Below are 27,684 nucleotides of genomic sequence, written 5' to 3'. Positions count from 1 at the left end.
CATGCACGTGGGTCAGAGAGAGAGAGATTGATGGTTCTGAGCAGGGATTTTGTGACCCAATGCCTGTCTCTCTGGCTGGGTTGTTGACCTGTCTTGACGCTGTTTTCATCGAGGTGGAGGCTTTCTTGTTGTGCATTGAGTTGCTTCTGGTGAGGATCGGAAAGGTTGCTTAACTCTCTTTTTACTCAAAGGAACGATAACACAGTAAATCAAAAACTAAGGTTGAAAGAGCCCATGTGGGTAGCTGATTTTGCCTGGCAAAGGAGAGAGAGTTATCCAAGTCAATTGGCAGCTTGAATGTTACGTGAAAGGTTATCCAGGAACTGAGTGCTTCTCTGGATATAATGTGAGCAACAGGTTTTTCTTTTTGTCATCTTTATTCTATTAATAAATGCTGGGTTGCAAATCCATGGTTATATAAATACCAAGTACAAAACTCCAGCCGTTGTTTAGGTGGCTCTTCGATGTAGCTCACCCATAGATGTAAATTTGTGCATGCCTGTTTTGAGAGACTGTGGTTCAGGGGATAGGCCTCTAGACTGGGACTTGGGGCAGCTGGGCTCTGTTCCCAGCTCTGCCACTGATTGGCTGTGTGACTTGAAGCAGATCATTTCGCTGGTGTTTCCCTTCCATACCTTTTTCTGGGGTAGGGACTGTCCCGTGCTATGTGTATGTAGAGCACCTAGCGCTAGGGGACACTGATCTTGATTGTATTTCGTAGGTGCTATTGTAATATAAATAATTTTGATTTGTAATCTATACATACAGTGATTATCTGTTGTAGTTTGCTTAAGTGAAACCAGCAATTTAATCCACCCGGAAAAGAGAGAGACATTGTAATTCAACACACTGCCCCTACCAGGGGTTACTTTTTGCTCTCTCTGGGCTTGTAGATAAGTTGAATGGTTAGTCATATTTTGACCGAACCTTCAACGCTTCTCTAAGTTACAAGGATGCCCACATTAATAATGATGGATTTGTAGCAAGGAAAGAAAATGGAGGATGATTTGGCTTCTGTGGTGTTCATTCATTTTAGAATTGGGAGGGGTCATTTTCTGATACTCTGCAATACATTTAGGGCCCTACTTAGATTCCAATTCCTAGGAAACTGACATCAGGATAATTAGTATGAGCGGACTTATTTGTACAGTGATAACTGCGGAGAAAGTACTAAAGCAGGAAAAACAAACACATTAGTCATTTGAACCTTCAATTCCAAGCATTTATCCTGATATTTCACTATTTATAACTGGCTCCTGCTTGTGTGTATTTTCAGAGTCCAAATTGTGTGCTGCAATAAAATTTGCCTAAAGTGTATTTTATTGTTCTCTCCACTCAATGCAGCCATATTTTATATAATATATATGTGTACACCCCCCTCCCCCAATTGTTACATAAACTAAAACTTACTCTACCTTCACTCAATTGAGAGCACTAGGATTGTGGCCCCAAAGAGAATCTAAGCAACTTAAAAAAAAAATCCCCCAACTCTTATTTAATTTGACAACACAAAGATCATTATGACATGATTGGCTGCATAAATACTTCAAAATGCAAACCTTTGAAAGTGGGGTGGGGGACTGTGCCTAGAGGGCACTGAAAGGAGGGACTCGCCTTATGGTTAAGGCTTTGGCATAGGACTCAGGATACCTGGGTTCAGTTCCCAGCTCTACTGCAGTCAAGTTGTGTGACCTTGAGCAAGTCTCTGAGGGCCAGTTTCTCAGTGCTCAGCAGATATATCCTGCTCACAGGTGGCCAGTTACAAATACCTCTTGCAGTGTGTTTGTGCAGGAGAATATTTAATAATACAGATAATTATTATTAATAATAAGATATCAAAGGAGGAGGGCTTCTGGGCTGCAAAAGACTGTGCAATGAAGCTCATTCAGAGGACAAAGGAGCGTACGGTGCAGGTGAGTTATGGAGATGGGAGCGGGAGGTATTTGGAAACTGGGAGAGCCACAGAGTGTATGGAGGAAGGGATTAGACATGAAACGGAGAAGGGCATGATGTGGGGAAGTGTTTTATCCATATTTACATCTAATCCAATAATCATTTCCCCTGTCCATTCCCCACCCCCACCCCCCCGCCGGTGCAGTTGTAACTTCATCCCCAGACACCCCAATTCAGGATGAGGGGAGTGATGCCATGATGGGCCTCGTAATTGGTCGCCTCTGAAATCATGTGCTTATTTCTCTTCAACTTTTGTTGCTAGTTTTTATTTAAAAAAAAAAGGGGGGGGGGCGTGGGGGAGACAAGAAGGGGAAATTCCCTCACAGCAAAGTGTTCAGGATGCTCACGGGCGTTTCCTATCAGTGTAGTCACTCACAATCAAGGAGCTCACCGGTTAAGGCATCACAGATGTCCATCAGTTACATAACAAGAACCAATGACTGTAAAGCTAGACAAATTCAAATAAGGCACTTGTGTTTTTTTTTTTAAAACAGTGAGGGTGATTAACCTTGGAAACAAACTGCAAGGGAAGTGGTGGATTCTGCCTCTCTTGATGTCTTCATATCAAGACTTAAATGGCTTCCCGGAAGATGTGGTTTAGTCAAACAAATTATTGGGCTCAACACAGGGGTAACTGAGTGAAATTCTGTGGTCTATGATATACAGGAGTCAAAATCTGATGGACCCATCTGGTCTTAAAATCTCTGAATCAGTTTCATGCCTGACCACCCAGACGTGATCTTACTTACATTCATCACCTTCACCACAAGCTCTCATTTCGTTCCTGTGCATATCCAGTTCCTCACCGTCCCACTGATCAGACCAATCTCAGCTCTAGCCTCCTAGTTTCTTAGGTAGCAACAACAGCTCGCATAGGCTTTTATACTACAGGTGTGTCGGTTGGTAAGATCTCTTAACCACGTTGGTATCTTGAGTTAAGGCCATATGCTTGAATGTAAGCTGAGGAGTGGTGAACTGGGTCAGGGGCATATGCCGGGGGGGGGGGGAGAGAGAGAGTGAGTGTGTGTGTGTGTGTGTGTGTGTGTGAGAGAGAGAGAGAGAGATAGTCATGGGAATAAACTTGGAATGGGACACTAGTCAGGGAAGGAGGGAGAGAGATAGCAGAAGGGAACGCAAGAGCTAGGCTATTCGGAACCTAGTAGGCAAGGATGCTGTGTTGTCCCTTCAGTTTTTTTTTTAAAGTCTTTTATGAATTTCTCCCTGCAGTGCACTAAATGTGTTTAAGTGGTAGGGGAGGAAAAGAAGGCGATCATGAGAAAACGATACCGTTTGATGCACTGCATGGCAACAGGCACAGATCAATGCTTCCCGTCTCCTCCAGGAGTCTGATTATCCGAGTATAACTGCTCACCCTAGAATTGCCTTGTTGCTAGCATCAGATCATTCTGATGCAAAGAGCAGTGGAGTATTCTGTGTGAGGGGAAGATGACCTTGGCGGCAGACTGTGTTCACCTCTGAGCGCAAAGCAAGCACCCTTATTTCCTAGGGTTTGTTTGGGTGGTACCTCGCAAGAAGCCCTCTTATTCAGTGGGCCCATGACTTCCTGATCAGTTCTAGGCTCCATGGCTCCCAACACTGTATGGGAGAGAAGCTGATGGGGATGCTGTAGTTAGCGATTGGGTGAACAGCAAGAGAGCAGAAAGTTGAAAGGCAAGCAGTGGTTTTTGCTAATCGCATGCAGTTGAATATGTATTTTTATGATCTGTTCGAAGAGCCATTGATCAGGAGGTGGATGTTAGTGACTTGCTCGGAAGATGACAGTCTTTTTGCTGGTCTCATTACATCTACATGAGAAACCTTGATATGCCAATGGGCAGGCACTGCGCAAGCCTTATCCATGAAGGGACACTTGCACCAGCTTTCTCAGGTCGTACAGTTTTATGTGCTGCAATGAAACTTGCCTAAAGTGTAAAAGTGTATTTTCCTGGCTATTGTTCTCTCCACTCAATGCAGCCATATTTTTATATATATGTGTATATATATATATACACGCACACATACCCAATAAATATTTGTGTGTGTATATGTATTTGTGTGTGATGTAGTTTTGTGACCTTCCATTTTTATATTTTGCGTGTTGAGCTGACACAGTAAAATGTTGGTGCTTATCCCCCTGCTTAAGTCAGAGACCAGCCCATGTGAGCTCCTGCCACACTGGAATCCTGAGGATGGTTTTAAAGTCATAACTTAAAACATCAACTGTGATTGTGATTGCTCCACTTGGATCAATGGTTGATTATTGTTGTTGCTATTGGTGAGAGAGTTTTGGCCTCACTCCATTGCTTGTATAAGTTAATTAGCACCCTCACTTCCACCTTTTCTTCCTTAACCCTGCCCTTTTTCTAAGCCATTAAAGCCAAGCATGGTCGGAAGTAATCCTCCTTATTGAAATATTTAGAGCCTTTCTAAGGCCTGGTGCTAGCAAAATGATTCTGTAATCCTGAGACACTTAGATCATTTAAGCTCTGTGACTTTAAAACACCAATATTAATTTAACGTAAAGCTATCTTTGAAGAGTGTGGATCAGCAGGAATTCATGGATTTTCTTTCAGCAACTGCTGTTCCAAACACACGGAGCCTGGTTCTGATCACACTCAATAGCGGCATTACTCTTTTGACATCACTGCAGTTTCCACTGATGTATACATGTGGAATGGAGAGTGGAGCTGGCCAAGTAATCACCAGTAACTAGAGATTTTTGGACCAGAAGGGACCACTATGATCATCTAGTCTGACCTCCTGCATCACATAGGTCATAGAATTTCACCCAGTCATTCCTGCGTTTGGGCTAGCGAATATCTGTTAGAAAGACATCCAGTCTTGATTTAAAGATTTCAAGTGAGGGAGAATCAACTGTGCCAGCTGCTCTCTCTTTAAGTACTTATGTGGCTGTGATTAATAGAGTGCCTAAATACCTCACAATCATTAATTGATTTTATCATCAATTCTCCCCTCTCCTGTGAAGTAGAGAAATACTGTCCCTCTTTCACAAACGGAGAACTGAGGCACGGGGTAGATTGACTTGTATAAGGCCAATAGCCAGTCTGTGGCAGACCTAGGAACTGAATCCAGTTCTTCCGACTTTGTCAGGGGCTTTGGCCATTCGACCATACTACCCCTCTGCAGTTATGACTACGCCAAATTGGAACAAAACAATGGCTGACACCAAAACTGTTAAAACAAAACAAACATTTAAAAACACAGCCTGTCCTAAAAAATTAAATAACCAATTGAAATCCTGAAGGAGTGGAATTAAGCAACAATGACGGAGGCAGTGGAGACTAATTTTAACTGGTGTTTTGCAATATTACGTCATGAGAGTGCTGCAGCAAACATCCCTATGCTTGCATGCTGCAACATGAAGCTTTACAGTTTTTTCCTTCAGTCCCAGCAGAACTGCAGGATTGTTCCCTGCGTTTTGCACTTACAGGACAAGTAACTGGGGGACAGGAGGAATTTCTATTTATTTAGCTTTTCTGCACCTGTGGGTTACCTCAGGATGTCTAAAATAAAGCCTCGTGCATCAAATCGGAGTTGTTAAAAAGACATTGAAAGGGATAGCCCTCAAAAAGTTTCTCCTAGAGCTCCACCTGCCCCCCTCCCACAGAATGTCAATTTACTTACCAGCCAGGAAGGTACTTACCAACAATTCCACCAGATATCTTTCCATCTGTGCAGTACATTTTTTTCTCCAGTATCCACCCCCCAAACAATCCCCCTTCCCATGGAAAAATGTGGAAGAAGTTGACACGAGTTTGTTTTTTTTTCCCCTCCTCCTTTTTACCATGCTGTGCATTCTGCCATACTAAATTATTATTTATATCGCCATAGTCCAAGAAGCTGCAGGGACCGACCAGGACCCCATTGTGCTAGGTCTTGCACAAGCATTTCCTTTGCTCCAAGATGATGTGTCAGACCCTCAGCTGGTGTAAATCAGCCTGCCTTTCTTGACTTCAATGGAGGTGCACTGATCTGCACCAGCTGAGGATCCGGCCCCATATCATGTTGCTCAAGAAACAAAATGTGTGCTCTGATTTGATGGGGGTGTAGAGCCGCTGGAAACGGGTGTTGGCCAGCACTGCTGACAGGCAGGCCTTCCGCCCCTTTTCAGGTAATGCACTCCCATAGCGCTCCTGCATTTGAAACCTTTCCACAAATCCTGGGTTTTTTTTTCAGTCTTCCTAAATGGCTCTATATTTTCTGCCAGCTTTTTTAAAGAGATTCTAGGGTTTTGTCTCAGCCCTGCCTGTTCCTTTCTTTCTTTTTTTAAATAGACTTTCGGCAAAGAGCGCTGTCTACATTTCTAATTTTAATGATTTTATGTCTGTCACCTTCGTCCATTTCACAAGACCTTTCATTATGTGCATATGATGGAGGGGGGAAGGTAGATCGTGTGAATCTCCAGTGACATACATTGCCCTTTGCTGCCTCTCCCCAACTGTACCAGCTAGGTCATTGTTCTCTGTTGAGGTCATTCGAATGGCAGACCATACCCGGTATTTTCTACCTGGACGTACTACTTCTTGGCTTATTAATGAATAGTCAGGCTGTTAATAATGCTGGATGGTGGATAGGGTTTAATTTAAGCTAGGAGTGCTGTCATTCCATTGGACCATATACAGGGTTGAATCCAGGTCTGATGTATATCCAACCTTTAGCCGAATTCTCCTTGGCTTGATCATTCTGATGAGGTTTTTAAATGTACTTTTGTACTTAATACTCACTTATGCCACATCATGGCTTCTGAGCACTGTCACTGCGTCATCTTGAACAATCCTGCTCTAGCCAAGATTTTTATAAAAATGTTTAACCCTCAAAACTATGGAAAAGACTTCATTCCAGCCCACCCGACTATGGTCTTGCTTCAGCTGAGATTGACATTGAGGTGATCCCATGTCTCGCAAGCCTGGCTAGTCATAGCAGTTTGGTAAAATATGTCTAAGCATTGAAGGTTTTGTACGTTTCCGCCATCATTTGGGAGAGTCTTTTCTAGATGGTAAAGATTGTCCCTTCAGCCTCAATTGCTGGCCTGGCACATCTCCATGGATTGATGTGTATGAAATACAGAAACCAAAATTACAGGAAACGTCTTCCCATTTAGTGGGTTATAATTGTGTTCCTTCATTACAAAGTTCCCCTCAGCAACTCCACGTGCTGAGGGAATAAGTATTAAAAAGGGGCAACTTTAACAGAGTGTTGTATGTTGGGGGTATGGCAGAGTGCAAGAGGGTCACTGAAGCAACAGAAGGGTAATGAGTGGGGAAAATCTGCTCAACATCTTAGGTGTCTACAGAGATGCAAGGAGTATGGGGAATAAACAGGAAGAACTGGAAGTATTAGTACGTAAACTAAATTATGACTTATTTGGCATCATAGAGATGGCATAAATCTCATGACTGGAATATTTGAATAGAGTGGTATAGCTTGCTCAGGAAGGACAGGCTAGGTAATAAAAGAGGAGGTATTCCATTATACGTCAAGAATATATACACTTGTTCTGAGGTTCAGAAGGAGGTGGAAGGCAGACCAGTTAAGAGTATCTGCATAAAGATAAAAGGACTAAAAAATAGGGGTGACATCCTGGTAGGGGTCTACTACAGACCACCGAATGGGGTGGTTGAGGTATCTCTAGAACAAATAACAGAAATATCCAAAACACAAGACCTGGTAGTAATGGGGCCTTTAACTACCCAGACTTCCGCTGGAAAAGTAATATGGGAAAACACAAAATTTCCAGTAAGTTCTTGGAATTTACTGGGAAAACTTTTTGTTCCAGAAAGTGGAGGAAGTAACCAGCGGGACAGCAATTTTAGACTTGATTCTGATCAACAGGGAAGAATTGGTAGCGGATGTGAAGGTGGAAGGCAATTTGGGTAAAAGTGATCTTGAAACAATAGATTTCATGGTTCTAAGGTAAGGAAGGAGTGAGCAACAGAATGAGGACAATGGATTTCAAAAAACAGACTTTGAGAAACTCAGAGAACTGGCAGGTGAAATCCTGTGAGAAGAAAATGTAAGGGAAAAAGGAGTTCAGAAGAGGTAGCAGTTTCTCAAGGAAACAATATTAAAGGCACAGCAGCATGCTATCCCGATGCGAAGAAAGGATAGGAGAAATAGTAAGAGGCCAATGTTTTCGTTAATGACTTGGATAATTGAATGGAGTGTGTGCTTATAAATTCTGTAGAGGACACCAAACTGGGAGGTGTTGCAAGCACTTCGGAGGACAGGATTAGAATTCAAAACAACCTTGACAAATTGACAGGTTTCAGAGTAACAGCCGTGTTAGTCTGTATTCGTAAATAGAAAAAAGAAAAGGAGTACTTGTGGCACCTTAGAGACATGCATATGCATATGCACGATATGCTATGCATCCGATGAAGTGAGCTGTAGCTCACGAAAGCTCATGCTCAAATAAACTGGTTAGTCTCTAAGGTGCCACAAGTACTCCTTTTCTTTTTTCTCTTGACAAATTGGAGAGTTGGTCTGTAATCAACAAGATGAAATACAATAAAAACAAGTGCAATGTACTTTCCTTAGAAGGAAAAATCAAGTGCACAACAAAATGGGTAATACCTGGCTAGGTGGTCATACTGCTGAAAAGGATCAGGGATTATAGTGGTCAATAAATTGAGTAAGAGTCGTCAATGTGATGCAGCTGCAGAAAAGGCTAATGGCATTCTGGGATGTATTAACAGGAGTGTCGTATGTAAGTCATGGGAGGTAATTGTCCCATTTTACTCAGCACTAGTGAGGCCTCAGCTGGAGGACTGTGTCCAGTTCTGGGCGCTACACTTTAGGAAAGATGTGGACAACTCCAGAGGAGAGCAACAAAAATGATAAAAGGTTTAAAAAACCTAACCTCTGACGAAAGGTTAAAAAATTGTTGATATTTAGTCTTAAGAAAAGAAGGCTGCGGGGGGACCTGATAAGCCTTCTAATATGTTGAGGACGGTGATCAGTTGTTCTCCATGTCCACGGAAGATGGGACAAGAAGTAGTGGGGTCAATCAGCAACAAGGAAGACATAGGTTAGATATTAGGAAAAACTTTCTAACTGTCAAGGTAGTTGAGCTCTGGAATAGGCTTCCAGGGGAAGTTGTGGAAGTTTTTGAAAACAGGTTCGACAAACACCTGTCAGGGACGGTCTAGGTTTACTTGGTCCTGCCTCAGCGCAGGGGGCTCTACTAGATGAATTCTCGAGGTCCCTTCCAGCCCTACCTTTCTGTGATTGGGGGTGGCGGGGGAGTGAGAGAGAGAGAATAGAAACATGCACACTTCTGCTACCTGTGTAACGTGACAGCAGAGAATTGCTCTTTCTAAATATCACCATCTTGACTCTGAGAAGTATGTGAAGGTCAGAGCTCATCTACCCAATTAAGGTGATACAATTCCATGTCGCCTTGGAAGGAAGGAGGATTTTCTTACACCAGCCACAGAAGGGAGAGAAACCCAGTGGCCAGGCAAGAGCAGCTTTCAGTAGGCTTTGCACTGCGAGTGCGCAGAGAGGGAATGTGGAGAGTTAAACCGAAACCAGGGCCAGGTGGCCACAGTATACATTGTGCGTGTTGCAGTTCTGCTTGGGAGGCCTTGCCTGCGTGTCGTAGAGGTGAATGGCATAGAAATCGTGCTCCCTTTGTGGAAAACCCAGCGGCAGCTGTCAGTGTCAGGCAAGCCTGACGGAGAGATGGCTTCAGACTTTTTCTTCCTTGGGTTGGTTTATATTGTGCTGACACCACCTCGCAATCTCACTACATCGATACCATTGTTCACCCTCTCATTAAGAGGATTGTGTCAGGGATCCCAGTTGCCCAGCTGAGGTCTCCTAAGGGTATGTCTTCCTTGCAGTGTTAGAATGAGGTGTAACTCATTTGGTGCCCCTCACCTGACTCCTGTCCGCACTCTCAAGTCTCTAGCTTGAGTTCAGTGGGGCTTTAAGCTCAAGATAGCTAGCCAATCAGGGGATGGGGGCAGGTTGAAGATCAAATGCCACTGAAGCTTGAGCTAGTAATGTAACTGAGAGTCTCGGTTTAAGTCCAGACCTCACTGTGTGCTGCTTTCCACCTACTCGGAGACAAAGTCAAAAACACCACTTTGTGCCCATCATCCAACCCCTCTGCTGACTGCCACCAAAATCAGAGTTTCTCTCCTTGTTTCTGCCATGTGCGTGGACTTGCCCCTGCCTGCCTCACAGACCGTTTCTCTCTCTCCGCCCTTCCCACTTCTTTGGTTATTTGACAGTGGCTTCTGCTCTGTCCATTTCTAGTGAGAGTGCCTGCTCCTCTGCAGCTTGTGCTACCTGGAGCAGCCTTCTTATGCCTCTCCACCTTGTCGACTCTCCAGCCCTTTAAAATATCATCCGTGAACAAAGCTTTGCCCATTCATCTGTACCTTCCGGCTTCCCCGTTACGAGCCGTACGACGAAGTGGTTTGGTTCAGTTGCCGTAGGCTTGATCCAGCAAGCTACAGAGCACCAGCCGCTCCTGGAGGTTCTGAGAGCCTTTCACTCCCATTGAAGTAAGCGGGAGCAGAAGGCCTTCGCACCTAGCAGGATCAGGAGACAGGTCGAAGCAGACATTCCAGGTGTGAACACTTCCCAGCTTTGGGAAAATTTGGATTCAAATGCAGACTCAATTTTGCAGTTGTTCCTGTCTCTGGATTGGATCCAACTTCTACAAACAGTGAGGCTAACATCTGCACTGACCCTGGGCAATCAGGGTGTAAATCAGCACAGGATTCAGCCCACTGTATGTTCTTTGTTCTTTTTTTTTTTTGTGTACCAAAGCCATTTCAAGTAACTAAATACCTCCCTACTCAACATTCTGATTTCCTGAATTATATCTTTTGTCTGCTGGCTTTATGGACAAGAACAAGATTTTCCTTCTGTTGGTTCAGTAAAGGCAATTCAGTTCTCATTCTCTCTGGGGAAGAAGATGTTTTCAGAAGGATGGTTAGATCAAAGGTATGTCTATACTGCAGTTAAACACCCACGGCTGACCCATGCCAGCTGGCTTGAGCTAAGGAGCTGTTTAATTGAGGAGTAGCTGTTCGGGCTTGGACTTAGGCAGGAGGGTCCCAGACCTTGGGCTGCAGCCCAAGCCCGAACATCTACACCACAATTAAACAGCCCCTGAGCCTGATCCAGCTGGCACGGTTCAGCTGGGGGCATTTAATTGCAGTGTAGACATACCTTCAAGTGGGTAGGCACCAGACTAGGACCTGGGTTTAGTTCCCTGCTCTGCCACAGACTTCCTCACATTCTTGGGCAGTTCACTTAGGGCATGTCTAAACTGCAATCTTAAATTGACCTGATGTCCGCACTACTCTCCTTCTTTTGGTGATGAGTGTCCTCACCAGGAGCGATACCACCCTGGGCTCTCGGCTCTGCATAGCTCCGCAGCGAGAACCCAGCTTCCCTCTCTCCTCCCTGGCTTCTAGCTTTCGTGCTCCCAGCTGGGAGTTGGGGAAGTCGCCCAGAGTCCAGTAGGCTGCCGTGTTCCCGGTGAGGAACCAAGAGCCCAGGGGGGAGCCGGGCTCTGAGTTGGGACCCTGGAGGGCAGCAGGGCTTGGAGCAGAGATCCAACAGTAGGCCAAGACAGCCAACAGCCAATGTAAGTAACGCAGTGTCTACATTGACACTGTGTGGGCCTAACTATACCGATATAAGCCCTACGCCTCTCATGGAGGTGGAGTTATGATGTCAGCATAGTAGGGCACTTACATTGGCAGGAGCAAGGCTGTAGTGTGTACGCTGACATAGGTCGACATAAGCTGCCTTATGTCGCGCTAACTGTGTAGTGTAGACCAGGGCTGAGTCTCCCTGTGCCTTAGTTCCCCATTTGTAGCATGGGGATAATGGCACTGCCCTACCTCCCCAGGTGTTGAGGACAAATATATTAAGGATTGTGAGATTGCTTTGAGACTTACTGATGAAGAGTGCTATATAAAGAGCTAGGTACTATTATTTATTTTATTTATTACTAATGATGACATGTAGAGGCCAAAAGACGGGGCAATCTGTCCAAATTAAACCCTAAAGTTATTGTCTCTTCTGCACAGGTTGTCAGTGACGGTGATGGCGAAGTGGGTGCATGCTCTGAATTGGCTTGTTTCGTCGTTGGCTGTGAAGCTATTCTGGACTCTCAAGGCACATACAAATAGGCTTTTGGAAGGCGGGTGGTTTTTAATTCTATATCCCAAGGATAATCACAGATGAAGAAAAGATGGTCTTGGGTACTTGGCCATACCAGATGGAGCGCTTGCTGCTGTTGGGAGCAATCAAAAGAAGGAAGAGACTGGAATTTCTCTCACTTTAGGAGAGATGGAACATACCAAGAGAAACGGAATGCTTCAGGAATGACACTGCAGGTGGAAAACTTGCTAGTTATGTTGCAAAGAGGCCCCCTGGGGATGAGGGCGACCCATTACATGAGGATCTGCAGGTAAAAAACAAAACCAAACCGAGGCATCAAAAGAGTAAATGATGATGTGTACAAATGCTTGCTTTTTACTTGGGTGGTTTCCCTAGCTTCCTACAACCTCTGTTGCACTCCCTTTTCTGGCTGCTGTCCTTCCGGTTGGATGTGCCCGCCTGCACAAAGTAAACCTGGAAATCGCCATGGGCCAGCAGCGACTGCAGTGGCGTTTCTGTAAAAATCATCCAGTCAAGTGGGTCCATGTAGTTAAATCTGGTAACAGTATGTTTTTTTTCACAAACAGAACAGATTCCTTGATTTTTTTTTTTTTTTTTTTTATTCCAGTGGAAATAGCTATATTTTTTGGAGAGGAGAGAATGTCCTTCAAATATTCCCCCGCATTATTTGCACCCGGAACACGGCAGCCTTGTGCTAGTGTGATTTTTTTCAAAGCAACTAGAACAGCAAAAGTGAAAGTGAGTAATCTCTCTCAGCTTCAGACAATGTGATGGAAGAAACGCAAGGAAAAAAAACAGTAGAACAAACTAAAGTAGAGGATTAATTTTGTCACCCTTTGTAATTTAACGCAGGGGTTCTCAAGCTTTTTTCTTTCTGAGGCCCCTCAACATGCTAGAAAAACACCAGGGCCCAGCTTGAGGGTGAGGCGGGAGGGTCCCAAAGCTTGGGCTGCAGTCTGAGCCCTAACAGCTACACCACAATTAAACAGCCCCTGAGCTCGATCCAGCTGGCAGGCGTCAGCCAGGGGTGTTTAATTGCAGTGTAGACATACCTTCAAGTGGGTAGGGCACCAGACTAGGGCTTGGGAGATCTGAGTTCAGTTCCCTGCTCTGCCACAAACTTCCTCACATTCCTTGAGATCGCATACTCGTTTCACATACATCAGTGAGTAGCCAGCAGATAGTTTAAAAAACAAACATGCTTACTTCTCTCCTGGACTGGGTTTGGATCAGAGAGCTGAAAGGCTCCGTATCTCATTTCCAAACGCCAGATCAGTCCACTTCCTTGTAAACCCAGTTTCAGTGGTTTGACTCAGCTGTAAAAGTCAATTTCTGAATGAAACTCGGCATGCCAGCTCTCAGGCTGGGAATGAACCTCCCCATGTTTAAAGAACAAAAGCATTTGCGCATTTTAAATGATAAGCACGTCTGTTAAAAAGAGTGAGGATAAGAACTTCAGGTGCTTCTTATGAATGTGCTTGTGTGGCTTTGTGGGTTAGATGTTTGCCATCTTATACTGAGTAGCACCTTACTCTGTGAGTAGCCTCATTGAAAGGGCAGCATCTGGCCCGGTGTTATGGCCCAGTACACCGAAGTAATGGGTACTAAGTTATACATGACACTGAAAATGTTTAAGGATCCTACACATCAGTGGTGCTATAAAACTTTAATTTTAAATTGTGGTTCTGATCTCACGAGGCAGGAGAGCTCTTCCTGGCTCTGCTACTGACTCGCTGTGTGACCTTGTCACTTAACCTCTCAGTTGGCCCCTTTTTTAAATGAAGATAATACTTACCCACCTTTTTATAAAGTGCTGTCAGAGCTTTGGGTTAACATAGCTTTACAAGTTGTAAGTATTATTTATTTGCTAACTAGGGCAGGAATGTGTATAACACCATTAAAGCTCCGTGTTTTTATTATTTGTATGGTTACCATTGTCTCTTTAGTAGGTTTATGCTCAGAGGAGAGGAGGTACAGGACAGGGAATTCTGTACAAGACAAGCTTGTGTCACTGCCAGCATGAGAATATACCAGGCCCCCAAATAAGAATGGAGTGTAATTTAGAGCTTATTATTTCATTGAATCAGCTCGTCTTGGTTCAGGGGTGCCCTTAGCACAAAGCAAATAAATTACCCTGCTCCTTTGCTGTGTGCTCTGCAGCTAGCCATATGTTTGAACCTGATAGAGATTCTTATCTGACTGGCTAAAATTACCCGGTGAAGGGATGACATTTCTTATCAAGGGCTTTGCTGATTCAGAGAGAGGCCTTGTCACCCAGCTCAGAGGCATTGCTCTTCGTTGCACAAAGTTGCAGTGCGGGCCAGCGCTGGCGCGGAACAAGGACTGTAGAGCTTGAGTCCAGGTTTCATTGGAAATTGACCGCGCTGCAGGTTTTGCATCAGCTGCTGGGTGGGAAGTGAAAACAAGGAAGGAAAGTAGTGGTAAACGTGTTCCTTCTAAGTGGGCTTGGCAGAATTAGATTTTTCTTTTTAATATATTTTTGACCGCTATGTTTGTTGTGGTTCATTTGTTTCAATTTGTATCAATTTAAATATTCACAGTTGTGCGACATTACGGGTATTAAGGATTTGTACAGTTTTCACCAATTTTTTTTTGTTTTACTTTGTATGTATACATTTCAGTTATCATTGATGGAAATATTTGTTTGCCGGTGTGTGTATGCACACAGTGAACTCGATGTTGACCAGTATCTACCAGTAAAAATCTAGTCCTGTCAAGCCCGCTGGTAATGCAATCTCAGGTCCACAGCAAAGACCTCAGTGGCTCTTTCCAAAGCTCACGATGGGCACAGCATTATGGGGACAAGTGGATTCACCCTTTCTTATTGTAGTCCCTTTAGTCTTCTGTTACCTTTTCAATGGTGCATGTTTCTTCTTTGTCTTCTCCTCCTCCTCCCCGTTCCTTATAGCCCATCTTTGCAGACACCTTCTCCAGGAATCTTTCCAGGCCGCGTGTGTTGTGGAGAGAGAGAGAGAGAGAGAAGATAATGCTATCCTTCTTTCTTCTGTCTGCCCCTGTTCTGGTGTAATTCCCTTTTGGTGCTATTCCTGGTTTGGCCAAAGGACATTGCAGTGCGGGATTGAGGCTCCAAAGACTGAGCTGGTTTGCTGCTGCAGGTCATGTATTTTCCTGTCTGCTGATGAATCCCTTTTTTCTCTAATTGTGCCCTTTCTAAGAAGGCAGGATTTATCCATAGGAGCGTACAGGCTGAAGGGTAGAGAATAAAACCAATAAAAGGATCATCTCTGTCAAACTCCCCTAACACATACCTGGAGAAGGCAGCTGTTCATTTGCTTCTTTTGTTTGCTCTCAAAGAAAACTCTTTACCAGATGAATTACTACCTTATCGGGGTGAACCTAAGGATAATTCAGTCTCTGTCCTTATTAGGACAAACTTAACCTGTTAAAATGTCCCCTTAGAATCATAGAATATCAGGGCTGGAAGGGACCTTAGAAGGTCATCTAGTCCAACCCCTTGCTCAAAGCAGGACCAATCCCCAATTTTTGCCCCAGATCCCTAAATTGCCCCCTCAAGGATTGAACTCACAACCCTGGGTTTAGTAGGCCAATGCTCAAACCACTGAGCTGTCCCTCCCCCTTTCCATCTGTACAGGGCTCCTTTCCTCCCAAACGGGGCCAGAGCGTTTTGCATGCTTTTGTACACTTTATAAAAGAAGTCACTTCACGCAGTGTTTTAAAGGCAACCACCTCTGGGGTGGAAAGTGTCAGCTGTTTAACAGTTTCAGAGTAACAGCCATGTTAGTCTGTATTCGCTAAAAGAAAAGGAGTACTTGTGGCACCTTAGAGACTAACCAATTTATTTGAGCATAAGCTTTCGTGAGCTACAGCTCACTTCATCGGATGCATACTGTGGAAAGAGTATGCATCCGATGAACTGAGCTGTAGCTCACGAAAGCTTATGTTCAAATAAATTGGTTAGTCTCTAAGGTGCCACAAGTACTCCTTTTCTTTCTGTTTAACAGTGCAGCGCAATGATAAACAACATTCAGAGGTGAAGAGTATTGTGTCCAGCTGACAAACTGCATAGGGAATTTTAGGTGGGTGGAAGGCTATTAGCCAAAGAGAATTTGGTTGGGGATAGCATGGTTAGAATTCCTATGCTTTCAGAAAAAGAAAAGGAGTACTTGTGGCACCTTAGAGACTAACCAATTTATGTGAGCGTAAGCTTTCGTGAGCTACAGCTCACTTCATCGGATGCATTCAGTGGAAAATACAGTGAGGAGATTTATATACACACAGAACATGAAAAAATGAGTGTTTATCATGCACACTGTAAGGAGAGTGATCACTTAAGATGAGCTATTACCAGCAGGAGAGTGGGGCGACAGCAGGGGGGGGGGTAGGGAGAAAACCCTTTGTAGTGATAATCAAGGTGGACCATTTCCAGCAGTTAACAAGAACGTCTGAGGAACAGTGGGAGGGGGGAATAAACAAGGGGAAATAGTTTTACTTTGTGTAATGACCCATCCACTCCCAGTCTCTATTCAAGCCTAAGTTAATTGTATCCAATTTGCAAATTAATTCCAATTCAGCAGTCTCTCCTTGGAGTCTGTTTCTGAAGTCTTTTTGTTGAAGAATAGCCACTTTTAGGTCAGAAATCGAGTGACCAGAGAGATTGAAGTGTTCTCTTACAACTACAATACTCACCTGCTCAAGTGAAGAAACAGATTGACAGAGAACAGAAGAGTACCCAGAAGTCACCTACTACAGGACAGGCCCAACAAAGAAAATAACTGAACGCCACTAGCCATCACCTTCAGCCCCCATCTAAAACCTCTCCAACACATCATCAAGGATCTACAACCTATCCTGAAGGACGATCCATCGCTCTCACAAATCTTGGGAGACAGGCCAGTCCTTGCCTACAGACAGCCCCCCAACCTGAAGCAAATACTCACCAGAAACCACACACCACACAACAGAACCCCTAACCCAGGAACCTATCCTTGCAACAAAGCCCTTTGCCAACTGTGTCCACATATCCATTCAGGGGACACCATCATAGGGCCTAATCACATCAGCCACACTATCAGAGGCTCGTTCACCTGCACATCTACCAATGTGATATATGCCATCATGTGCCAGCAGTGCCCCTCTGCCATGTACATTGGTCAAACTGGACAGTCTCTACGTAAAAGAATAAATGGACACAAATCCGATGTCAAGAATTATAACATTCAAAAACCTGTCGGAGAACACTTCAATCTCTCTGGTCACTCGATTTCTGACTTAAAAGTGGCTATTCTTCAACAAAGACTTCAGAAACAGACTCCAAGGAGAGACTGCTGAATTGGAATTAATTTGCAAACTGGATACAATTAACTTAGGCTTGAATAGAGACTGGGAGTGGTTGAGTCATTACACAAAGTAAAACTATTTCCCCTTGTTTATTCCCCCCTCCCACTGTTCCTCAGACGTTCTTGTCAACTGCTGGAAATGGCCCACCTTGATTATCACTACAAAGGGTTTTCTCCACTCTCCCCCCCCCCCGCCCCCAAACTCTCCTGTTGGTAATAGCTCATCTTAAGTGATCACTCTCCTTACAGTGTGCATGATAAACACTCATTTTTTCATGTTCTGTGTGTATATAAATCTCCTCACTGTATTTTCCACTGAATGCATCCGATGAAGTGAGCTGTAGCTCATGAAAGCTTATGCTCAAATAAATTGGTTAGTCTCTAAGGTGCCACAAGTACTCCTTTTCTTTTTGCGAATACAGACTAACACAGCTGCTACTCTGAAACCTCTGCTTTCAGAAGATCCCATCGGTTATGTAACGATCATGTGTGAACAGGCCCTTAGCTGTACGTTGCCTCTGAAAGGCTGTACCTCCCATAGTGTAGCACCCCCTGACACCATGCTGCGGCCTCGTTCACTTCTAAGTCAAAGGGAAAAGTACTACCTGTTAAATCAACAAGACTGCTTCCTGCAGCACCTGGTGAGCTCTGACAAGATCACAGCCCTTGGTGGTATGGCTGCAGGCCAAAACTGTCTGATATCCCAGGATATTCTTCACCCTGTTCCTTTTTCTTGGCCTCTGGATAAAGTCATTCCTGGTGTCAGAGGGACAAAGCATCTGGTAGGTAAATTGTCCTAAAGCAACAGCTACTCAAACTCTCTTGAAGAATCAGGAAGTCCTCCCTCGGTGGGAGGTCTCGGTTAGATTGGATTATAAACCCAAAGGAGACCTCATCACCCTAGAATCTCCCCTGGCTTTCAAATGGGAACCTGTAGCCTTCCCCTTCTGAGAAACCGACACAGCCTCCTCAGTTCCCAGCCTTTTCCATGCCAGGAATCCTTCTGCCCCCAGAGCCCTCCTCTCGGCAAGCAGCTGGGGTCCCCTTCCCATTTAGCAATATGGCAAGGGCAGAGTGCTCGCAACCACCTATTTGCAGCCCGCAGGCTGAGAACCCCTGCTGCAGAGTTTCTTCACTCAGCTTTACCTCACAGGGCAACACTGACTCACTACAACTGCTGGGCTCAGTGATACCAAAATGTGCTGAGCCCCAGTCATTTGGTGAGAGCCTGGCTGCCTTCCCTGGCTTGAGCAATAGCTGCAGCACGCAGCCAGCCAAGTGTTTATCCCCTGAGGTAATGTTCTGACGGAGGTTTAGTGAGCATGCACTAGAAGAGACTCTAAATGCCCTTTGTTCTTAGGTCTAATTCCATAAGCTGGGTTCAGACTAGTCATACGCTTGTGATAAATCACAATCAGATTGCAGCTCCTTTCACGTGGAGATGGTGCTGTCCCTCCATACACAACCTGGTGTTCTTTGAGGACAGGCTCTTTGCGTAACCACTGTCTTATCACTCGGAAATCACTAGTCGCTTATATAAAGTGAAGTTGTACCCTGGAATATGGGCACTGTGAATTTGCATGATTAGGGCTTAGATCCTCAGCTAGTGTAAAGTGGTGGTGTTCCGTTAATTTCAGTGGGCTTGTCAAGGTTCCTTCCCCACTCTGAACTCTAGGGTACAGATGTGGGGACCTGCATGAAAACCTCCTAAACTTACTTTTACCAGCTTAGGTTAAAACTTCCCCAAGGTACAGACTATTTTACCCTTTGCCCTTGGACTTCCACTGCCACCACCAAACGTTTATCTGGTTTTATTTTTATTAGGAAAGCATAGTTTGGAAACGTCTTTCCCCCCAAAATCCTCCCAACCCTTGCACCCCACTTCCTGGGGAAGGTTTGGTAAAAATCCTCACCAATTTGCATAGGTGACCACAGACCCAAACCCTTGGATCTTAAGAACAATGAAAAAGCATTCAGTTTCTGAAAAGGAGGATTTTAATAGATGTAAAAAGTAAAAAAAAAAATCACCTCTGTAAAATCAGGATGGTAAATACATCAGGGTAAATACCCTTACAGGGTAATTATATTCAAAACATAGAGAATCCCTCTCGGCAAAACCTTAAGTTACAAAAAGACACGCAGACAGGAATATCCATTCTATTCAGCACAGCTTAATTTCTCAGCCATTTAAAGAAATCATAATTTAACGCATATCTAGCTAGATTACTTACTAAATTCTAAGACTCCATTCCTGTTCTGTCCCTGGCAAAAGCATCACACAGACAGACACAGACCCTTTGTTTTTCTCCCTCCTCCCAGCTTTTGAAAGTATCTTGTCTCCTCATTGGTCATTTTGGTCAGGTGCCAGCGAGGTTATCCTAACTTCTTAACCCTTTACAGGTGAAAGGATTTTTCCTCTGGCCAGGAGGGATTTTAAAGGTATTTACCCTTCCCTTTATATTTATGACAGGGCTCATGCCAAGTTACACCAGTTGAAGATCTGGCCGTTGTTGTATTTCAAGATCAAATTTGCTCAATTTACTCACCCCTTCCCCCCCCCCCCCCCAAAAAAAAAAAGGGTGTGTGTGTTTTCCCTTTAACTGCCAACCGTGCACTCTGTGATCTTGAAAGTCAAGTCAATTCTCTGTGGCTTCTGAATCAGCACCCATAGTAAGTATTCAGTTGAGTATTACTGATACGTTAGTGGCCTCTGTAATTCAATTCAGTTGAGAGTAGGTTTTTGGTGGTGGTACTTGAGCAGAAAAGATCACCGCTTGACTCTCAGTTCCCAGGTTGAGTTTGCAGGACCATCATTTTATTTGTAAACTAAGTTGATATTCTCAGTGATATGCACTGAGGCACAGTGAACACGCAACCCACAGCATCCTATTTAAAACAGCACACAAAAACGGCCATACTGGGTCGAATCAATGGTCCATCTAGCCCGGTGGCCAGTGTCAGATGCTTCAGAGGAAATGAACAGAACAATGAGTGACTCATATATCAGTCCCATCTTCTGGCAGTCAGAGGTTTAGAGACACCAGCACAGTCATATGATGAAATGATTAAAGCTGTTCTAGCTAACATACAGGATGTTTTCACTCCATGCTATCCCACCTTAAATCCTTGCTCCGAGTGTATGAACGGGTGAGAATCCCTGTGGCTCAAAAGTTCTGAGCCACTGGGCAACTGTAGGGTCATTCAAACACCTTTGCAGGCCACAGCAGCCCATGGTGCAGTTTACCCATTTCAAGCAGAGTGAAGCTACAGCAATACTGGCTAACCTTTTCTACGCTAGGGGATTGCAGTGGTGTAGCTACGCTGATGGCAGGAATTGGGCAAATAACCACAGTAGAGAAGGATCTACCAGTACCCCAGTGATGTTTCCATGGGACTTCTACTCCTATATCTTTTCCATCTGTCCCTTGCATCAGTCTTTCCTGTGTTTTAAGCCTCTTAAAAAATTTCTATCAAAGCAAATCTTCAGGGAAAAGGAAAGCAGGGAAATTTCCCCACTTCTCATCCAGCTCCAGCTCCCATTGAAAATGCACAGTCCAGTTTTTTTAAAAATCCATGGCCTTTGTATTCTATTTTCTATGCTCATCTTGTACATACCAAGAACTATTTGAGTGCTAGGTGTTCTCTGGCAGTTGATGGCCCCTAAAACCTTGTTGATCCCTACCTAGGCCTATCACATCTGTCTCCTGAAAATTTCTTGCACCTCAGTCGTTAGTAGAAAGAAAAGGAGTACTTGTGGCACCTTAGAGACTAACCAATTTATTTGAGCATGAGCTTTCATGAGCTACAGCTCACTTCATCAGATGCATCCGATGAAGTGAGCTGTAGCTCACGAAAGCTCATGCTCAAATAAATTGGTTAGTCTCTAAGGTGCCACAAGTACTCCTTTTCTTTTTGCGAATACAGACTAACACGGCTGTTACTCTGAAATCAGTCGTTAGTGCGTAATTACCGGCAGGAATTATTAGCCAACTACTGTTTTATTTCTAATTAGGCTACTTGATGTCTTGTTATATTATTTACAGTGGGGCCACTTATTTTTTAGAAAGAGGATTTTGCTGTGATTACTTAAGCACGCGCTTAACTCCGAACATGTGCTTAAGTCCCATTGACTTCAATGGGACTTAAGCAAATACTTAAAGTTAAGCATGTGCCTTAAGTGCATTCCTGAATACAGATGTTCTTTTGAACGTTAGCCTTAAACCAAAGTTGCATAAATTCAGTAGATCTCAGACAGAACTATAAAGTCTAATGACAGTAGCATTTTGACATCTGCTTGAAGCCGTGCGTAATGGAAGGAAGTTATTGCGACTCCCTGGTCTAATCTCACAATGGGTATGCAAGAAGATGGATTCTGTGCAGTGTGGAGGCATGGAAAGTTCACGTTTATGGTGTATCTCAGTTCCTGGGGCGAGATGCAGCATGCGGCAGGTTTGCAAATGCAGCCTTTTCAATTATGGTGCTAAGGATGGACTTTTGTTTTGTGTCTTCCCAACGTCACTGGGCGGTTCAGTGCCATCCAGTCCAATAAACTGCATCCATCTGAGCGTCTCAGGACGAGGCCGTGTGCAGGTCAGGTCTTTCTTTTGGTTCTGTAACGCTGATGGAAAAGCAGCAGGTGGCCTGAAGGTTCCGAGATACTCATGTGCTGAATGCCTCATTTGACCAGGCTTTAGGGTCAGGGTGGGGAAAGAAAGGAGGAAGTTAGAAGCAAAATTTTACTTTAAGTTTTGAGATATTCAAAAGTGAGTGGTGGCTTTGCATGCCCCTACTTTTCAGAAAGTGATGAGCACCCATTCTCTGATAACCAGGCCCCCCTTTAAGGTGTCTCCAGGATAGCACCCCAGATTGCTAGTTACTTTTGAAAATCTTGCCCCAGATGTTTGACTAGTGTACTGATGATAGTATATCACTCTCAAGGACTCAGTGAAATATGGCCCAAGGAGTATAAACAGGAGCAATGGTATGAAAATGAAACAAGCAAACCTTAAGTGAAATAACAGAGGGAACTTGCTAACGGGGAAAGTTATTACTGTGAAATAGTCTCCTAAAGAAAGATGTAGAAGCGAAGTTTCCTGGGATTCATAGCTAGACTGAACCAAGTGTTTGACAACGTAACTCAGGGAGCCATCTAGCCCTGGTCCCTAGGGGATGGGCTAGTGCATCTTTTCCGTCTCTAATGCCTCTGATTCATCATATTCCTAAATAATTTACAGGGATTGAAACATGATCATGGGACATCTGTGAAGAATGAAGGATAAAAATATTGGTCTACTAAGGGGGGCAGCTGAGGTGCATTGGGCAGATAGATAATTTAATACCTGTTCTTTAAGGGGTTTGTGCAGCCTGGGCATGGAGCCAGCAGAAGCTGCCCTTGCTGGATGGAAGACTTATTGATGTCACCCCAGTCTGTCCTTCCTTTTTCCTTTGGCTTATGTCTGAAAGGAGTTTGTAAGTTTCTGTTGGTAGGGATCATGGTGTTTTAGCTGTGATGTGCAGTGCTTCAGACATTTTGGGGCCTGGGAAGAAGTAAATCACACAGACTGACATTTCTTCACTGCCCTAGATCAAACTTTAGGATGATAAATCATTTGCCAGTGGAAAGGGAACAACAAGCTTGTAAAAATCACTGTCCAGGGGGCAGTGGGAGATGCTGATAGCTCAGGTGTTGATAGCGGAACATGGAACTTTGCTCTTTCAGGTCCCTCTGGTTGGAATCCAGCCAATGCTAGTAGGCAAGCCTTGAAAAATGTACCCAGAGGCAGATAGTCATCCTCAGTGAATAGCTCCAATGTTACTTATTGCTCATATCTTTGTCGAGGTCTAGCAGTGTGAAACTGACACACGTCTTTCATGTTTGGAGTAGCAGCGTGAAAATGAGCAGCAGCCTGTCAGTTTTGCTCTTCTGCAGCCTGGCAAAGCCGTGAGCTGAAGCAGAGGCACGGGAGCAGCCTGTAGATTTAGGAAGACAGCATTGTGGTGTTTTCACATCTGAAAGGTTAAGTTAGCAACACAAAGGTTGGATATACCCAGGTTTAAATTCTGTGGAAGTGGATGGTTCTTGCTCAGGAAAGCCTCCTTTTCTCTCCCTGGGCTATTGGATTTTCTGTGCCCTGCTGGTTGTGATTGTTGAGTTGTCATTAAACAAGGTGAAGCAACTTAGTGGCCTTAGTCCATTTAATAGTGGAGATGTGTCCACAAAACACAGCTGCCGTCAGTTGGCAGTATGGGTTGCCCCTTATCAGTCACAGCAGAGAGAAAGAGAAGTGGATGCGCCTGGACACTAAACTCCCTTTTTTCCTCTGGAGGTAGATGCTCCTGGGCTGGGTTGAGGCAGGCCACAGGACAGTATGGAGAAGTTTTCTCTCATCTCTGAGGTGTTGCTATTTCAGGATAAACAGGGCCACCAGTCTGATATCTTCCACCAAATTCATTTGTCAGGCAATACTAGGGGTTTATTTTTTTTTGTTTGAAAGGATCTGTTTGTAATTCTAAATTACATACAAATGTCCATGAACCTATGGAAATCCTGCCTTGGCATATCCCCTGCACTGCAGGTCTCCAGGGAAACCGATATGCCTGGCAGATGAGAGATGGAGTCAAAAGTAATTGTGTAAGAAAGTGACATTTGGTGGCTTATCTCTCCTTGTGTTTTTCCTTGGCGTCTGTTGCTCTGTTTGTTCAGCGCCCATTTAAATAGACAATTTGTTTTCTTTATGTATGTGGTTTTTGGTTTTTTTAAATCTTCCAGTGATGTAGAGTGAAATAAGTAAGCTATGAATTTAGAATATTTAATTTTTAACTTGGGCCCTCCATAACATCCAGTGTAGTGGGTTGGCTCCTTTCCCTGCTACCTCTGTCTTAAAATGATACAAATGGTTCTCTAGTAATGTTTGCTGCTGTAATATTGTGGCCTGTTACTGCACTATTTTTAATAAGGGTTGTTAGCTCCTTTGAAGGGTGATCTGCGAAGATTGTTGAAAATCAAAAGCTGTTTATAGCATTCTGAAGGGGCTGGCCACAAAGTGTCAAGCTGTTGTTTTAAAATGTAACCAGCTCAGTAATATTAACCAGCTTTGAGGGAATCACTTTTCCTGCCAGACTGCAGATTTCCCTTGTTTCCACTGCCAAAGAAACATCCTGTAGGATGAGCAGGGCACATTGCATTCAGATTTGATTTCCACACACTCATAATTTCCTCCAAAGATTTTCTTGTTTATTCTCAGTCCAAAGGAGTGTGTTTGTGTGTCTGACAGTTTCAACAACATTTCTCATAAAAGCTAGAGATGGAAAAGACTCATTAGATCAGCCAGTATTCTTATTCATGTTCCTGTCCATGTAGGATGAGTCAGTGCAGTCTTCCTCTCGTTGTGTCAGTCGAACTTTAACAGATCCAAGTAACAGAGCTTCCCCCACTTTCCCTTGGGAGACTTTTGCACAGGCGCATGCATCTTCAGGAAATGTTTCCTGATATTTAGCTTAAGTTTTCCCTTAATTTTAATTTAGCTTTTGAGTTAGATGAGTATTTTTAAAAAATCCTTTAAAATTGCTTTCTTGTTGTTCCTGATCATTTCAAGATAGGTTAATTTTCAAGGGTCCAATTCTGTCCTCACATAGATAATCTCTCAGGGTATATCTACACAATAACTAGACGCCCGTGCCAGCCGACACGGGCTCACAGGACTTGGTCTATTTCATTGTTGTGTAGACTTCTGGGCTCGGGTTGGAGCCGGGGCTCTAGGACCCTGCAAGGTGGGAGGGTCCCAGAGCTCAAGCCCGAGCCTGGAGGTCTACACAGCAGTGAAACAGCCCCACGAGCCTGAGACGACTGGCACGGGCCAGCTGCGGGTGTCCAGTTGCTGTGAAGACGTACCCTCATTTACTACTGGCTGTCAAACGGTGACTTCCATACCAAAAATGTTTTTGGGACATATTGGAAAATTTTGGTTCACAAGTTTCAAAAAGTTACGAGTGACTAAAAACTGTTCCAGCCAGATGCACTTCTCCCTTCTTGAATGGTTAGAACTTTGTGTTGCTTCCCCAGGTGTTCAGAGTTAGCAGCATGAAAATGAGCAGTGTCTTGTTAATTTTGCTCTTCTGCAGCGTGGCAAACCTATGAGCTGTATCAGAAGCACTGGAGCAGCCTGTAGATTTAGGAAGGCAGCAATGAATGGTTTTGCCGATGGTCTGGGGAGAGCATCTTGTTGGGGACTGGCTAGTGTGTGTCACTTTTTTCAGGCCCTGCTGGTGATTTGCTTTTAAACTGATTTGCAGAGATTAAACATGGGAACAATAGCCACCTGTGATCAGGGTAACTGCCAGTTATGGCTAACAAATCCTTTTGATTTTTATTATCTTACTGTAACTATCTTCACAATACACAGGGAATGGTCTACATATCTCTCTAGTGCCAAAATACAAATGCTAAAGAAAACATCCCCGTTTATTTGTGTTGGAGCCAGAATGATATGTGGCTTTTATGTTCACCATCTTAAACTTTCAAACATTTTCCTGGTGACAGAACACTCTGGGGAAGATTCTGGTCTCAGTTACTCTGGCTTTACACCAGTACCTTTACAGCACCATAACTAAGATCAGAAGGAGGCTTTGTTTAAAATAACTAAATAACATCATGGGTGATGGAGAATATGAATTGAGGGCAATGCATCTGCTTACTTTCCACGTGTGTTTCCACTCACCAAGAGAAATGCCCTGTAATAATGAACTGTTTAGTCTTGTAAAGCAGAGGTTCCACAAGAACTAACAGAATACTCACATAAATACCCTTGCACAGTGATGACAGAAATAGCTCTGGGACGTGTGGGGAAAAGATTTGGGGACCACTTCTGGAATTTGTGTGTCTGTACAGCAGGATCTGATCCTGCACCTCTTACTCTTGAGAATAGCTTTGACGTCAATGAGCCTACTTCTGTGAATCAAGGTTTCAGGATGCAGCCAAAGTTAGCAAAGAATTTATGGATACAAGATGTGTATTTGAAATATTATTATTATTATTTATTATTATTATTATTATTATTTTATTAATAAAATACTGCAAATATTTGAGGAGGAGGGGATGCAAAACCATGCACCACCATTTAGAGTCCTGTCCTGACCTCAGCCACGTTGATCCTGCTGCGAAGTTAGTGTGAGTGGCACATATTTGTCCAAAGTCAGAACATGGCCCTGAACTTGGAGATCATCTTACCCTTTTATTAGACTAATTAAAAGTAGAAAGGCTCAGCATTTGGGAATCAGGGTCTTTGCTGGGACACAGAGAATGGGGCAATATGCTGTCACTGAAATAGATCACTGTAGACATTGGAGTTCTCTCATGTTATTTGCCAAGTCACCTAACTCAGATCCCATTACTGCAGCATGTGTGGCCTTTTGGAAGTCTGAGACCTAACCATGGCCCGTTGAATGGGCAGCATGAGGAAAATTCTCTGTTTGAATGGCATTTTTATGGTTTTAGCACCAGACACTAGAGGAATAGGTCATGCCAATCTCTCCCCCTGCCCTTCTAACCTAGAAGATGGAGCACTTGTGGTTTTTCCCCTTCCTGTGGACTGAGTGTCTGGCCTGGTTTCTTATAAAGCAGGATCTCAAGAGCACTCAACAAGCACCCTCCAAAGTGGGGAGTGCCATTAACGGGAGGGTGGAAAGACAGAAGGAGGCTCTTTTTCACTTTCACAATTACAGGGGCCTGGAAAGGTTTATGTGGGGGGGAGGCTTATTTGTGACATTTGCTCCCAGCAGGTGGGCTGAAAAATCTCCATTTGTGAGGCTTGGCTGGAAGGAGGGGTTTTTACAGTGTCTTGATTGATAACTAGATACAAATCATCGGATTTTTAAATTGGCAAAAGCTTGCATGGAATAAGTGAATCAGACTTTATATCCTTATTAATACTCTTCCTGTCCCAAAATCATGCTATTTAAAGAGTGTTATCAGAGACTCGTTATTCTGCTTTGTTGCAGGTCGGTGAACTGGAAGCCAGAACTAGGAGTCGGTCTCTTTGATCACTGAACGTTCTACTGATAAGGAAGGTGGGAACTCAACTGTTTAAGGGAAATATCACAGCTCTATGGGAATTGTCACCTGAGTTGCCACATAAAAGCTGTGAAATTATTTTCAAGGAGCAAATCATTTAATTCAACATAGTAATATTTTATACCTGTGTAGAGATATTCATCTGAGGATCTC

General features: G+C 43.9%; 1 long non-coding RNA gene across 1 annotated transcript in view; it reads left to right on the top strand.

Moving 5' to 3' along the window:
* Positions 1–27,684, top strand: part of LOC141982104 (uncharacterized) — a 232,432-nt gene that overhangs the window by 167,175 nt on the left and 37,573 nt on the right. Inside the window, exons 5-6 of the long non-coding RNA XR_012637965.1 lie at positions 12,030–12,412; positions 27,459–27,527. This is a non-coding gene — a long non-coding RNA (uncharacterized LOC141982104). The remainder of the gene's footprint in view (positions 1–12,029; positions 12,413–27,458; positions 27,528–27,684) is intronic.

This window comes from Natator depressus, chromosome 2 (genome assembly GCF_965152275.1).
Source record: "Natator depressus isolate rNatDep1 chromosome 2, rNatDep2.hap1, whole genome shotgun sequence".
Taxonomy (NCBI): domain Eukaryota; kingdom Metazoa; phylum Chordata; order Testudines; family Cheloniidae; genus Natator; species Natator depressus.
The sequence above is the reverse complement of the archived record's forward strand: the minus strand, read 5'-3'. Positions and strand labels throughout refer to the sequence as shown.